Below are 17,489 nucleotides of genomic sequence, written 5' to 3'. Positions count from 1 at the left end.
CAATTCTTATATCTATATTTATTCCTTTTTTTCAGGAAAAATAACCCCGAAAAAAAGTGGAGGACATGGTGAAGAAACCCATCGATAACAGCCACCAAAACCATCGATATGCAATCGCCGCTACATCGCGGTACTGCCAGCTCTAGCTGTGCTTAAAAATTATTAACAAATCGCGTTTTTTTCATGTGAAACACATCGTGTGCCAAAAGTGCAATACGCCCGCGCCAGAGCCAGGGCCCACACGGACACGGACACACACAAGAACAGGTAAGAACGCCGTTTGCCACATTGCCGGATAAAATCGGACCCAGTTACAAAACAGGAGAGAAGGTGCAAAATCGAAAAAAAAATGAGAGAACAAAAATCAGCCCACGGGGGGAGGGAGAGAAAAACCTCGCCACTGCTGAGCACTGTTATTGTTATTGTTATTGCTCTAGTGGCTAGTGTTGTTAGTGTTGTGCCTCGTGACGATGTAAATTAGAGAAATGAATAACATGCGTAGTTCAGTTATCAATTAATATGTTTCCGCGTACCAAATGCAATTGATTTTCGTGTCTTTTTGTTGGGGGATGGTTTGCCAATCGCACCACCCCCGTCGCTGCCGGGTTTCTTGAACCCCCAGCCTATTGCCGGAGAAGAACTAAAATATAAAGAAATATAAGAAAAAAACAGCTGCATCGGTTGCCACATAACCGTAACCCGTAGTAACTGTTCCTCGACGGACAATTGTGTTATTGAATTATGGCGAAAAATGCTGATTAGACACTCTAGGGTGAAAAAGCAACAGAAAAAGAATAAGAATACAAATTAAAGAAAAGGCAAGCGAAAACAGCAAAACGGCAGCAGCAATAGCAGTCGTGTTATTGTCCAGCTCAGCTTGTTTTTGTTGTCTTCCTTGTCTCTGTACTTCACTCCGTCACTCACTGTTCTTTGCACTCTCCCTCCCTCTCACTCATTGCTGTGTGTGTATGTGTGTGTGTGTGCCTTCCGTCTCTGTTTTCCGCTTCTGTTTCTGGCTCGTTTCGTTTGGTGAACATGTGGATTCGTTTTATTGGTGCTCAAGTATCGCATGATTATCTCGCGCTACCGCTGTGATGTCGCCCGTTCTTGGTCTTGTTTTTGTTGCGCTTTTCCGCGGGCTTTGCACACAAACACATACGCACACTGGCTAATAGAGAAAAAAGATTAAAGAGATTTTCATTTTTCCCAAGCAAATCAAATTCAATTTAGAAAACTATCAAAACGCCCGCAGAATGACCGAAAAATAAATGTATATGTAAGTCGAATACGGAATATCCTCTACCTGGTTTTCATATTTAAATCAGTGAAATTTTTTTATAATCTCATATTTTAAATTTCTTAAAAATATTCAAATAAAACAAAGTAATTTTGCAATCAAATATTAATTTTTAAATTCAAACTAATCAAGTAAAAGTTGTAACAGAATCAACACTCTTTTTATCTTGACTTACACTAGAATTTTTAAAGGGTTTTAGCTGGTAACTGGTGAACAGGTAGATGAATATTTTAAGAACTTTATGACAAATGTGATTTCCTATTTTAATAAAGTAAATAAATCGGTTAAAAACCTCTTAAAATATTTAACATTTACTTAAGGATTTAGTGTTAGTAAAAATTGCTCTTCTGTGAGTAAGAAATATAACAAAGTGGCTAGAAAAATATCACACTTTCTATACCCCTTAAGGGTATTATAGTTTTAGTAAACAGCTTGAAAAACATTGAAGCAGCCATTTCCGATCCTATAAAGTATATATATTCTTGATCAGCATTAACAGGAGAGTCGATCTGGCCGTGTTTGGATGAAAACAAATTTTTTGCAATTTTTTCAAAATTTTATAAGGGGTTACATCATTAAAATTGTAAAAAATTGATTAAAATTTGAATATTTTAAAATTTTAAATTGAGTATACAGATTTGTAAACATGTAAAAAACTAGCTCAGAGAAGGTTTCCGAATTAAAATTAATGCATTTTTAACATAGTTATGCGATTTTTAAACTTTCATTGTCCCAAAGTATATGGTATAAAAAAATCGATTTAAAAAACAATTTTCAAATATAAATTATTTACCTCCAAAAACCTAACACAGGAACAAATAAAGTGTAGTATGCAGATTTGTTAACCTCCAATCAACGAACCCAAGAACGCTTTCCGAATTGAAATTAATGAATTTTTAACACATTTATGCGATTTTTAAACTTTGATTGTCCCAAATAATACTTACAAAATTATTAAATAAAAATGTCGATTTCAAGAATCTTGCAGAGAAAAATATAATTTTAATCGGCGAAGGAGCCATTTCCGATCCTATAAAGTATATATATTCTTGATCAGCATTAACAGGAGAGTCGATCTGGCCGTGTTTGGATGAAAACAAATTTTTTGCAATTTTTTCAAAATTTTATAAGGGGTTACATCATTAAAATTGTAAAAATTTGAATATTTTAAAATTTTAAATTGAGTATACAGATTTGTAAACATGTAAAAAATTAGCTCAGAGAAGGTTTCCGAATTAAAATTAATGCATTTTTAACATAGTTATGCGATTTTTAAACTTTCATTGTCCCAAAGTATATGGTATAAAAAAATCGATTTAAAAAACAATTTTCAAATATAAATTATTTACCTCCAAAAACCTAACACAGGAACAAATAAAGTGTAGTATGCAGATTTGTTAACCTCCAATCAACGAACCCAAGAACGCTTTCCGAATTGAAATTAATGAATTTTTAACACATTTATGCGATTTTTAAACTTTGATTGTCCCAAATAATACTTACAAAATTATTAAATAAAAATGTCGATTTCAAGAATCTTGCAGAGAAAAATATAATTTTAATCGGCGAAGGAGCCATTTCCGATCCTATAAAGTATATATATTCTTGATCAGCATTAACAGGAGAGTCGATCTGGCCGTGTTTGGATGAAAACAAATTTTTTGCAATTTTTTCAAAATTTTATAAGGGGTTACATCATTAAAATTGTAAAAAATTGATAAAAATTTGAATATTTTAAAATTTTAAATTGAGTATACAGATTTGTAAACATGTAAAAAACTAGCTCAGAGAAGGTTTCCGAATTAAAATTAATGCATTTTTAACATAGTTATGCGATTTTTAAACTTTCATTGTCCCAAAGTATATGGTATAAAAAAATCGATTTAAAAAACAATTTTCAAATATAAATTATTTACCTCCAAAAACCTAACACAGGAACAAATAAAGTGTAGTATGCAGATTTGTTAACCTCCAATCAACGAACCCAAGAACGGTTTCCGAATTGAAATTAATGAATTTTTAACACATTTATGCGATTTTTAAACTTTGATTGTCCCAAATAATACTTACAAAATTATTAAATAAAAATGTCGATTTCAAGAATCTTGCAGAGAAAAATATAATTTTAATCGGCGAAGGAGCCATTTCCGATCCTATAAAGTATATATATTCTTGATCAGCATTAACAGGAGAGTCGATCTGGCCGTGTTTGGATGAAAACAAATTTTTTGCAATTTTTTCAAAATTTTATAAGGGGTTACATCATTAAAATTGTAAAAAATTGATTAAAATTTGAATATTTTAAAATTTTAAATTGAGTATACAGATTTGTAAACATGTAAAAAACTAGCTCAGAGAAGGTTTCCGAATTAAAATTAATGCATTTTTAACATAGTTATGCGATTTTTAAACTTTCATTGTCCCAAAGTATATGGTATAAAAAAATCTATTTAAAAAACAATTTTCAAATATAAATTATTTACCTCCAAAAACCTAACACAGGAACAAATAAAGTGTAGTATGCAGATTTGTTAACCTCCAATCAACGAACCCAAGAACGCTTTCCGAATTGAAATTAATGAATTTTTAACACATTTATGCGATTTTTAAACTTTGATTGTCCCAAATAATACTTACAAAATTATTAAATAAAAATGTCGATTTCAAGAATCTTGCAGAGAAAAATATAATTTTAATCGGCGAAGGAGCCATTTCCGATCCTATAAAGTATATATATTCTTGATCAGCATCAACAGGAGAGTCGATCTGGCCGTGTTTGGATGAAAACAAATTTTTTGCAATTTTTTCAAAATTTTATAAGGGGTTACATCATTAAAATTGTAAAAAATTGATAAAAATTTGAATATTTTAAAATTTTAAATTGAGTATACAGATTTGTAAACATGTAAAAAACTAGCTCAGAGAAGGTTTCCGAATTAAAATTAATGCATTTTTAACATAGTTATGCGATTTTTAAACTTTCATTGTCCCAAAGTATATGGTATAAAAAAATCGATTTAAAAAACAATTTTCAAATATAAATTATTTACCTCCAAAAACCTAACACAGGAACAAATAAAGTGTAGTATGCAGATTTGTTAACCTCCAATCAACGAACCCAAGAACGCTTTCCGAATTGAAATTAATGAATTTTTAACACATTTATGCGATTTTTAAACTTTGATTGTCCCAAATAATACTTACAAAATTATTAAATAAAAATGTCGATTTCAAGAATCTTGCAGAGAAAAATATAATTTTAATCGGCGAAGGAGCCATTTCCGATCCTATAAAGTATATATATTCTTGATCAGCATTAACAGGAGAGTCGATCTGGCCGTGTTTGGATGAAAACAAATTTTTTGCAATTTTTTCAAAATTTTATAAGGGGTTACATCATTAAAATTGTAAAAAATTGATTAAAATTTGAATATTTTAAAATTTTAAATTGAGTATACAGATTTGTAAACATGTAAAAAACTAGCTCAGAGAAGGTTTCCGAATTAAAATTAATGCATTTTTAACATAGTTATGCGATTTTTAAACTTTCATTGTCCCAAAGTATATGGTATAAAAAAATCGATTTAAAAAACAATTTTCAAATATAAATTATTTACCTCCAAAAACCTAACACAGGAACAAATAAAGTGTAGTATGCAGATTTGTTAACCTCCAATCAACGAACCCAAGAACGCTTTCCGAATTGAAATTAATGAATTTTTAACACATTTATGCGATTTTTAAACTTTGATTGTCCCAAATAATACTTACAAAATTATTAAATAAAAATGTCGATTTCAAGAATCTTGCAGAGAAAAATATAATTTTAATCGGCGAAGGAGCCATTTCCGATCCTATAAAGTATATATATTCTTGATCAGCATTAACAGGAGAGTCGATCTGGCCGTGTTTGGATGAAAACAAATTTTTTGCAATTTTTTCAAAATTTTATAAGGGGTTACATCATTAAAATTGTAAAAAATTGATAAAAATTTGAATATTTTAAAATTTTAAATTGAGTATACAGATTTGTAAACATGTAAAAAACTAGCTCAGAGAAGGTTTCCGAATTAAAATTAATGCATTTTTAACATAGTTATGCGATTTTTAAACTTTCATTGTCCCAAAGTATATGGTATAAAAAAATCGATTTAAAAAACAATTTTCAAATATAAATTATTTACCTCCAAAAACCTAACACAGGAACAAATAAAGTGTAGTATGCAGATTTGTTAACCTCCAATCAACGAACCCAAGAACGCTTTCCGAATTGAAATTAATGAATTTTTAACACATTTATGCGATTTTTAAACTTTGATTGTCCCAAATAATACTTACAAAATTATTAAATAAAAATGTCGATTTCAAGAATCTTGCAGAGAAAAATATAATTTTAATCGGCGAAGGAGCCATTTCCGATCCTATAAAGTATATATATTCTTGATCAGCATTAACAGGAGAGTCGATCTGGCCGTGTTTGGATGAAAACAAATTTTTTGCAATTTTTTCAAAATTTTATAAGGGGTTACATCATTAAAATTGTAAAAAATTGATAAAAATTTGAATATTTTAAAATTTTAAATTGAGTATACAGATTTGTAAACATGTAAAAAACTAGCTCAGAGAAGGTTTCCGAATTAAAATTAATGCATTTTTAACATAGTTATGCGATTTTTAAACTTTCATTGTCCCAAAGTATATGGTATAAAAAAATCGATTTAAAAAACAATTTTCAAATATAAATTATTTACCTCCAAAAACCTAACACAGGAACAAATAAAGTGTAGTATGCAGATTTGTTAACCTCCAATCAACGAACCCAAGAACGCTTTCCGAATTGAAATTAATGAATTTTTAACACATTTATGCGATTTTTAAACTTTGATTGTCCCAAATAATACTTACAAAATTATTAAATAAAAATGTCGATTTCAAGAATCTTGCAGAGAAAAATATAATTTTAATCGGCGAAGGAGCCATTTCCGATCCTATAAAGTATATATATTCTTGATCAGCATTAACAGGAGAGTCGATCTGGCCGTGTTTGGATGAAAACAAATTTTTTGCAATTTTTTCAAAATTTTATAAGGGGTTACATCATTAAAATTGTAAAAAATTGATTAAAATTTGAATATTTTAAAATTTTAAATTGAGTATACAGATTTGTAAACATGTAAAAAACTAGCTCAGAGAAGGTTTCCGAATTAAAATTAATGCATTTTTAACATAGTTATGCGATTTTTAAACTTTCATTGTCCCAAAGTATATGGTATAAAAAAATCGATTTAAAAAACAATTTTCAAATATAAATTATTTACCTCCAAAAACCTAACACAGGAACAAATAAAGTGTAGTATGCAGATTTGTTAACCTCCAATCAACGAACCCAAGAACGCTTTCCGAATTGAAATTAATGAATTTTTAACACATTTATGCGATTTTTAAACTTTGATTGTCCCAAATAATACTTACAAAATTATTAAATAAAAATGTCGATTTCAAGAATCTTGCAGAGAAAAATATAATTTTAATCGGCGAAGGAGCCATTTCCGATCCTATAAAGTATATATATTCTTGATCAGCATTAACAGGAGAGTCGATCTGGCCGTGTTTGGATGAAAACAAATTTTTTGCAATTTTTTCAAAATTTTATAAGGGGTTACATCATTAAAATTGTAAAAAATTGATAAAAATTTGAATATTTTAAAATTTTAAATTGAGTATACAGATTTGTAAACATGTAAAAAACTAGCTCAGAGAAGGTTTCCGAATTAAAATTAATGCATTTTTAACATAGTTATGCGATTTTTAAACTTTCATTGTCCCAAAGTATATGGTATAAAAAAATCGATTTAAAAAACAATTTTCAAATATAAATTATTTACCTCCAAAAACCTAACACAGGAACAAATAAAGTGTAGTATGCAGATTTGTTAACCTCCAATCAACGAACCCAAGAACGCTTTCCGAATTGAAATTAATGAATTTTTAACACATTTATGCGATTTTTAAACTTTGATTGTCCCAAATAATACTTACAAAATTATTAAATAAAAATGTCGATTTCAAGAATCTTGCAGAGAAAAATATAATTTTAATCGGCGAAGGAGCCATTTCCGATCCTATAAAGTATATATATTCTTGATCAGCATTAACAGGAGAGTCGATCTGGCCGTGTTTGGATGAAAACAAATTTTTTGCAATTTTTTCAAAATTTTATAAGGGGTTACATCATTAAAATTGTAAAAAATTGATTAAAATTTGAATATTTTAAAATTTTAAATTGAGTATACAGATTTGTAAACATGTAAAAAACTAGCTCAGAGAAGGTTTCCGAATTAAAATTAATGCATTTTTAACATAGTTATGCGATTTTTAAACTTTCATTGTCCCAAAGTATATGGTATAAAAAAATCGATTTAAAAAACAATTTTCAAATATAAATTATTTACCTCCAAAAACCTAACACAGGAACAAATAAAGTGTAGTATGCAGATTTGTTAACCTCCAATCAACGAACCCAAGAACGCTTTCCGAATTGAAATTAATGAATTTTTAACACATTTATGCGATTTTTAAACTTTGATTGTCCCAAATAATACTTACAAAATTATTAAATAAAAATGTCGATTTCAAGAATCTTGCAGAGAAAAATATAATTTTAATCGGCGAAGGAGCCATTTCCGATCCTATAAAGTATATATATTCTTGATCAGCATTAACAGGAGAGTCGATCTGGCCGTGTTTGGATGAAAACAAATTTTTTGCAATTTTTTCAAAATTTTATAAGGGGTTACATCATTAAAATTGTAAAAAATTGATAAAAATTTGAATATTTTAAAATTTTAAATTGAGTATACAGATTTGTAAACATGTAAAAAACTAGCTCAGAGAAGGTTTCCGAATTAAAATTAATGCATTTTTAACATAGTTATGCGATTTTTAAACTTTCATTGTCCCAAAGTATATGGTATAAAAAAATCGATTTAAAAAACAATTTTCAAATATAAATTATTTACCTCCAAAAACCTAACACAGGAACAAATAAAGTGTAGTAAGCAGATTTGTTAACCTCCAATCAACGAACCCAAGAACGCTTTCCGAATTGAAATTAATGAATTTTTAACACATTTATGCGATTTTTAAACTTTGATTGTCCCAAATAATACTTACAAAATTATTAAATAAAAATGTCGATTTCAAGAATCTTGCAGAGAAAAATATAATTTTAATCGGCGAAGGAGCCATTTCCGATCCTATAAAGTATATATATTCTTGATCAGCATTAACAGGAGAGTCGATCTGGCCGTGTTTGGATGAAAACAAATTTTTTGCAATTTTTTCAAAATTTTATAAGGGGTTACATCATTAAAATTATAAAAAATTGATAAAAATTTGAATATTTTAAAATTTTAAATTGAGTATGCAGATTTGTAAACATGTAAAAAACTAGCTCAGAGAAGGTTTCCGAATTAAAATTAATGCATTTTTAACATAGTTATGCGATTTTTAAACTTTCATTGTCCCAAAGTATATGGTATAAAAAAATCGATTTAAAAAACAATTTTCAAATATAAATTATTTACCTCCAAAAACCTAACACAGGAACAAATAAAGTGTAGTATGCAGATTTGTTAACCTCCAATCAACGAACCCAAGAACGCTTTCCGAATTGAAATTAATGAATTTTTAACACATTTATGCGATTTTTAAACTTTGATTGTCCCAAATAATACTTACAAAATTATTAAATAAAAATGTCGATTTCAAGAATCTTGCAGAGAAAAATATAATTTTAATCGGCGAAGGAGCCATTTCCGATCCTATAAAGTATATATATTCTTGATCAGCATTAACAGGAGAGTCGATCTGGCCGTGTTTGGATGAAAACAAATTTTTTGCAATTTTTTCAAAATTTTATAAGGGGTTACATCATTAAAATTGTAAAAAATTGATAAAAATTTGAATATTTTAAAATTTTAAATTGAGTATACAGATTTGTAAACATGTAAAAAACTAGCTCAGAGAAGGTTTCCGAATTAAAATTAATGCATTTTTAACATAGTTATGCGATTTTTAAACTTTCATTGTCCCAAAGTATATGGTATAAAAAAATCGATTTAAAAAACAATTTTCAAATATAAATTATTTACCTCCAAAAACCTAACACAGGAACAAATAAAGTGTAGTAAGCAGATTTGTTAACCTCCAATCAACGAACCCAAGAACGCTTTCCGAATTGAAATTAATGAATTTTTAACACATTTATGCGATTTTTAAACTTTGATTGTCCCAAATAATACTTACAAAATTATTAAATAAAAATGTCGATTTCAAGAATCTTGCAGAGAAAAATATAATTTTAATCGGCGAAGGAGCCATTTCCGATCCTATAAAGTATATATATTCTTGATCAGCATTAACAGGAGAGTCGATCTGGCCGTGTTTGGATGAAAACAAATTTTTTGCAATTTTTTCAAAATTTTATAAGGGGTTACATCATTAAAATTATAAAAAATTGATAAAAATTTGAATATTTTAAAATTTTAAATTGAGTATGCAGATTTGTAAACATGTAAAAAACTAGCTCAGAGAAGGTTTCCGAATTAAAATTAATGCATTTTTAACATAGTTATGCGATTTTTAAACTTTCATTGTCCCAAAGTATATGGTATAAAAAAATCGATTTAAAAAACAATTTTCAAATATAAATTATTTACCTCCAAAAACCTAACACAGGAACAAATAAAGTGTAGTATGCAGATTTGTTAACCTCCAATCAACGAACCCAAGAACGCTTTCCGAATTGAAATTAATGAATTTTTAACACATTTATGCGATTTTTAAACTTTGATTGTCCCAAATAATACTTACAAAATTATTAAATAAAAATGTCGATTTCAAGAATCTTGCAGAGAAAAATATAATTTTAATCGGCGAAGGAGCCATTTCCGATCCTATAAAGTATATATATTCTTGATCAGCATTAACAGGAGAGTCGATCTGGCCGTGTTTGGATGAAAACAAATTTTTTGCAATTTTTTCAAAATTTTATAAGGGGTTACATCATTAAAATTATAAAAAATTGATAAAAATTTGAATATTTTAAAATTTTAAATTGAGTATACAGATTTGTAAACATGTAAAAAACTAGCTCAGAGAAGGTTTCCGAATTAAAATTAATGCATTTTTAACATAGTTATGCGATTTTTAAACTTTCATTGTCCCAAAGTATATGGTATAAAAAAATCGATTTAAAAAACAATTTTCAAATATAAATTATTTACCTCCAAAAACCTAACACAGGAACAAATAAAGTGTAGTATGCAGATTTGTTAACCTCCAATCAACGAACCCAAGAACGCTTTCCGAATTGAAATTAATGAATTTTTAACACATTTATGCGATTTTTAAACTTTGATTGTCCCAAATAATACTTACAAAATTATTAAATAAAAATGTCGATTTCAAGAATCTTGCAGAGAAAAATATAATTTTAATCGGCGAAGGAGCCATTTCCGATCCTATAAAGTATATATATTCTTGATCAGCATTAACAGGAGAGTCGATCTGGCCGTGTTTGGATGAAAACAAATTTTTTGCAATTTTTTCAAAATTTTATAAGGGGTTACATCATTAAAATTGTAAAAAATTGATAAAAATTTGAATATTTTAAAATTTTAAATTGAGTATACAGATTTGTAAACATGTAAAAAACTAGCTCAGAGAAGGTTTCCGAATTAAAATTAATGCATTTTTAACATAGTTATGCGATTTTTAAACTTTCATTGTCCCAAAGTATATGGTATAAAAAAATCGATTTAAAAAACAATTTTCAAATATAAATTATTTACCTCCAAAAACCTAACACAGGAACAAATAAAGTGTAGTATGCAGATTTGTTAACCTCCAATCAACGAACCCAAGAACGCTTTCCGAATTGAAATTAATGAATTTTTAACACATTTATGCGATTTTTAAACTTTGATTGTCCCAAATAATACTTACAAAATTATTAAATAAAAATGTCGATTTCAAGAATCTTGCAGAGAAAAATATAATTTTAATCGGCGAAGGAGCCATTTCCGATCCTATAAAGTATATATATTCTTGATCAGCATTAACAGGAGAGTCGATCTGGCCGTGTTTGGATGAAAACAAATTTTTTGCAATTTTTTCAAAATTTTATAAGGGGTTACATCATTAAAATTGTAAAAAATTGATAAAAATTTGAATATTTTAAAATTTTAAATTGAGTATACAGATTTGTAAACATGTAAAAAACTAGCTCAGAGAAGGTTTCCGAATTAAAATTAATGCATTTTTAACATAGTTATGCGATTTTTAAACTTTCATTGTCCCAAAGTATATGGTATAAAAAAATCGATTTAAAAAACAATTTTCAAATATAAATTATTTACCTCCAAAAACCTAACACAGGAACAAATAAAGTGTAGTATGCAGATTTGTTAACCTCCAATCAACGAACCCAAGAACGCTTTCCGAATTGAAATTAATGAATTTTTAACACATTTATGCGATTTTTAAACTTTGATTGTCCCAAATAATACTTACAAAATTATTAAATAAAAATGTCGATTTCAAGAATCTTGCAGAGAAAAATATAATTTTAATCGGCGAAGGAGCCATTTCCGATCCTATAAAGTATATATATTCTTGATCAGCATCAACAGGAGAGTCGATCTGGCCGTGTTTGGATGAAAACAAATTTTTTGCAATTTTTTCAAAATTTTATAAGGGGTTACATCATTAAAATTGTAAAAAATTGATAAAAATTTGAATATTTTAAAATTTTAAATTGAGTATACAGATTTGTAAACATGTAAAAAACTAGCTCAGAGAAGGTTTCCGAATTAAAATTAATGCATTTTTAACATAGTTATGCGATTTTTAAACTTTCATTGTCCCAAAGTATATGGTATAAAAAAATCGATTTAAAAAACAATTTTCAAATATAAATTATTTACCTCCAAAAACCTAACACAGGAACAAATAAAGTGTAGTATGCAGATTTGTTAACCTCCAATCAACGAACCCAAGAACGCTTTCCGAATTGAAATTAATGAATTTTTAACACATTTATGCGATTTTTAAACTTTGATTGTCCCAAATAATACTTACAAAATTATTAAATAAAAATGTCGATTTCAAGAATCTTGCAGAGAAAAATATAATTTTAATCGGCGAAGGAGCCATTTCCGATCCTATAAAGTATATATATTCTTGATCAGCATTAACAGGAGAGTCGATCTGGCCGTGTTTGGATGAAAACAAATTTTTTGCAATTTTTTCAAAATTTTATAAGGGGTTACATCATTAAAATTGTAAAAAATTGATTAAAATTTGAATATTTTAAAATTTTAAATTGAGTATACAGATTTGTAAACATGTAAAAAACTAGCTCAGAGAAGGTTTCCGAATTAAAATTAATGCATTTTTAACATAGTTATGCGATTTTTAAACTTTCATTGTCCCAAAGTATATGGTATAAAAAAATCGATTTAAAAAACAATTTTCAAATATAAATTATTTACCTCCAAAAACCTAACACAGGAACAAATAAAGTGTAGTATGCAGATTTGTTAACCTCCAATCAACGAACCCAAGAACGCTTTCCGAATTGAAATTAATGAATTTTTAACACATTTATGCGATTTTTAAACTTTGATTGTCCCAAATAATACTTACAAAATTATTAAATAAAAATGTCGATTTCAAGAATCTTGCAGAGAAAAATATAATTTTAATCGGCGAAGGAGCCATTTCCGATCCTATAAAGTATATATATTCTTGATCAGCATTAACAGGAGAGTCGATCTGGCCGTGTTTGGATGAAAACAAATTTTTTGCAATTTTTTCAAAATTTTATAAGGGGTTACATCATTAAAATTCTAAAAAATTGATAAAAATTTGAATATTTTAAAATTTTAAATTGAGTATACAGATTTGTAAACATGTAAAAAACTAGCTCAGAGAAGGTTTCCGAATTAAAATTAATGCATTTTTAACATAGTTATGCGATTTTTAAACTTTCATTGTCCCAAAGTATATGGTATAAAAAAATCGATTTAAAAAACAATTTTCAAATATAAATTATTTACCTCCAAAAACCTAACACAGGAACAAATAAAGTGTAGTATGCAGATTTGTTAACCTCCAATCAACGAACCCAAGAACGCTTTCCGAATTGAAATTAATGAATTTTTAACACATTTATGCGATTTTTAAACTTTGATTGTCCCAAATAATACTTACAAAATTATTAAATAAAAATGTCGATTTCAAGAATCTTGCAGAGAAAAATATAATTTTAATCGGCGAAGGAGCCATTTCCGATCCTATAAAGTATATATATTCTTGATCAGCATTAACAGGAGAGTCGATCTGGCCGTGTTTGGATGAAAACAAATTTTTTGCAATTTTTTCAAAATTTTATAAGGGGTTACATCATTAAAATTGTAAAAAATTGATTAAAATTTGAATATTTTAAAATTTTAAATTGAGTATACAGATTTGTAAACATGTAAAAAACTAGCTCAGAGAAGGTTTCCGAATTAAAATTAATGCATTTTTAACATAGTTATGCGATTTTTAAACTTTCATTGTCCCAAAGTATATGGTATAAAAAAATCGATTTAAAAAACAATTTTCAAATATAAATTATTTACCTCCAAAAACCTAACACAGGAACAAATAAAGTGTAGTATGCAGATTTGTTAACCTCCAATCAACGAACCCAAGAACGCTTTCCGAATTGAAATTAATGAATTTTTAACACATTTATGCGATTTTTAAACTTTGATTGTCCCAAATAATACTTACAAAATTATTAAATAAAAATGTCGATTTCAAGAATCTTGCAGAGAAAAATATAATTTTAATCGGCGAAGGAGCCATTTCCGATCCTATAAAGTATATATATTCTTGATCAGCATTAACAGGAGAGTCGATCTGGCCGTGTTTGGATGAAAACAAATTTTTTGCAATTTTTTCAAAATTTTATAAGGGGTTACATCATTAAAATTGTAAAAAATTGATTAAAATTTGAATATTTTAAAATTTTAAATTGAGTATACAGATTTGTAAACATGTAAAAAACTAGCTCAGAGAAGGTTTCCGAATTAAAATTAATGCATTTTTAACATAGTTATGCGATTTTTAAACTTTCATTGTCCCAAAGTATATGGTATAAAAAAATCGATTTAAAAAACAATTTTCAAATATAAATTATTTACCTCCAAAAACCTAACACAGGAACAAATAAAGTGTAGTATGCAGATTTGTTAACCTCCAATCAACGAACCCAAGAACGCTTTCCGAATTGAAATTAATGAATTTTTAACACATTTATGCGATTTTTAAACTTTGATTGTCCCAAATAATACTTACAAAATTATTAAATAAAAATGTCGATTTCAAGAATCTTGCAGAGAAAAATATAATTTTAATCGGCGAAGGAGCCATTTCCGATCCTATAAAGTATATATATTCTTGATCAGCATTAACAGGAGAGTCGATCTGGCCGTGTTTGGATGAAAACAAATTTTTTGCAATTTTTTCAAAATTTTATAAGGGGTTACATCATTAAAATTCTAAAAAATTGATAAAAATTTGAATATTTTAAAATTTTAAATTGAGTATACAGATTTGTAAACATGTAAAAAACTAGCTCAGAGAAGGTTTCCGAATTAAAATTAATGCATTTTTAACATAGTTATGCGATTTTTAAACTTTCATTGTCCCAAAGTATATGGTATAAAAAAATCGATTTAAAAAACAATTTTCAAATATAAATTATTTACCTCCAAAAACCTAACACAGGAACAAATAAAGTGTAGTATGCAGATTTGTTAACCTCCAATCAACGAACCCAAGAACGCTTTCCGAATTGAAATTAATGAATTTTTAACACATTTATGCGATTTTTAAACTTTGATTGTCCCAAATAATACTTACAAAATTATTAAATAAAAATGTCGATTTCAAGAATCTTGCAGAGAAAAATATAATTTTAATCGGCGAAGGAGCCATTTCCGATCCTATAAAGTATATATATTCTTGATCAGCATTAACAGGAGAGTCGATCTGGCCGTGTTTGGATGAAAACAAATTTTTTGCAATTTTTTCAAAATTTTATAAGGGGTTACATCATTAAAATTGTAAAAAATTGATTAAAATTTGAATATTTTAAAATTTTAAATTGAGTATACAGATTTGTAAACATGTAAAAAACTAGCTCAGAGAAGGTTTCCGAATTAAAATTAATGCATTTTTAACATAGTTATGCGATTTTTAAACTTTCATTGTCCCAAAGTATATGGTATAAAAAAATCGATTTAAAAAACAATTTTCAAATATAAATTATTTACCTCCAAAAACCTAACACAGGAACAAATAAAGTGTAGTATGCAGATTTGTTAACCTCCAATCAACGAACCCAAGAACGCTTTCCGAATTGAAATTAATGAATTTTTAACACATTTATGCGATTTTTAAACTTTGATTGTCCCAAATAATACTTACAAAATTATTAAATAAAAATGTCGATTTCAAGAATCTTGCAGAGAAAAATATAATTTTAATCGGCGAAGGAGCCATTTCCGATCCTATAAAGTATATATATTCTTGATCAGCATTAACAGGAGAGTCGATCTGGCCGTGTTTGGATGAAAACAAATTTTTTGCAATTTTTTCAAAATTTTATAAGGGGTTACATCATTAAAATTGTAAAAAATTGATAAAAATTTGAATATTTTAAAATTTTAAATTGAGTATACAGATTTGTAAACATGTAAAAAACTAGCTCAGAGAAGGTTTCCGAATTAAAATTAATGCATTTTTAACATAGTTATGCGATTTTTAAACTTTCATTGTCCCAAAGTATATGGTATAAAAAAATCGATTTAAAAAACAATTTTCAAATATAAATTATTTACCTCCAAAAACCTAACACAGGAACAAATAAAGTGTAGTATGCAGATTTGTTAACCTCCAATCAACGAACCCAAGAACGCTTTCCGAATTGAAATTAATGAATTTTTAACACATTTATGCGATTTTTAAACTTTGATTGTCCCAAATAATACTTACAAAATTATTAAATAAAAATGTCGATTTCAAGAATCTTGCAGAGAAAAATATAATTTTAATCGGCGAAGGAGCCATTTCCGATCCTATAAAGTATATATATTCTTGATCAGCATTAACAGGAGAGTCGATCTGGCCGTGTTTGGATGAAAACAAATTTTTTGCAATTTTTTCAAAATTTTATAAGGGGTTACATCATTAAAATTGTAAAAAATTGATTAAAATTTGAATATTTTAAAATTTTAAATTGAGTATACAGATTTGTAAACATGTAAAAAACTAGCTCAGAGAAGGTTTCCGAATTAAAATTAATGCATTTTTAACATAGTTATGCGATTTTTAAACTTTCATTGTCCCAAAGTATATGGTATAAAAAAATCGATTTAAAAAACAATTTTCAAATATAAATTATTTACCTCCAAAAACCTAACACAGGAACAAATAAAGTGTAGTATGCAGATTTGTTAACCTCCAATCAACGAACCCAAGAACGCTTTCCGAATTGAAATTAATGAATTTTTAACACATTTATGCGATTTTTAAACTTTGATTGTCCCAAATAATACTTACAAAATTATTAAATAAAAATGTCGATTTCAAGAATCTTGCAGAGAAAAATATAATTTTAATCGGCGAAGGAGCCATTTCCGATCCTATAAAGTATATATATTCTTGATCAGCATTAACAGGAGAGTCGATCTGGCCGTGTTTGGATGAAAACAAATTTTTTGCAATTTTTTCAAAATTTTATAAGGGGTTACATCATTAAAATTGTAAAAAATTGATAAAAATTTGAATATTTTAAAATTTTAAATTGAGTATACAGATTTGTAAACATGTAAAAAACTAGCTCAGAGAAGGTTTCCGAATTAAAATTAATGCATTTTTAACATAGTTATGCGATTTTTAAACTTTCATTGTCCCAAAGTATATGGTATAAAAAAATCGATTTAAAAAACAATTTTCAAATATAAATTATTTACCTCCAAAAACCTAACACAGGAACAAATAAAGTGTAGTAAGCAGATTTGTTAACCTCCAATCAACGAACCCAAGAACGCTTTCCGAATTGAAATTAATGAAT

General features: G+C 27.5%; 1 protein-coding gene across 10 annotated transcripts in view; it reads left to right on the top strand.

Annotated features, from left to right (window-relative positions):
* Positions 1 to 17,489, top strand: part of Tango5 (Transport and Golgi organization 5) — a 37,619-nt gene that overhangs the window by 1,253 nt on the left and 18,877 nt on the right. For 2 of the 10 annotated variants that reach the window (XM_086826818.1, XM_086826822.1), the window contains exons 2-3: positions 36 to 267; positions 1,212 to 1,276. The gene's annotated coding sequence lies outside the window, so the exon portion shown is untranslated. Of the gene's footprint in view, positions 1 to 35; positions 331 to 410; positions 773 to 1,211; positions 1,277 to 17,489 lie in introns of those variants that run through there. The other 8 variants (XM_086826812.1, XM_086826816.1, XM_086826843.1 and 5 more) reach the window with 7 other exon arrangements.

Source organism: Drosophila serrata, unplaced genomic scaffold (assembly GCF_035046125.1).
Source record: "Drosophila serrata isolate PLE 108 unplaced genomic scaffold, ASM3504612v1 contig_8, whole genome shotgun sequence".
Classification (NCBI taxonomy): domain Eukaryota; kingdom Metazoa; phylum Arthropoda; class Insecta; order Diptera; family Drosophilidae; genus Drosophila; species Drosophila serrata.
The sequence above is the reverse complement of the archived record's forward strand: the minus strand, read 5'-3'. Positions and strand labels throughout refer to the sequence as shown.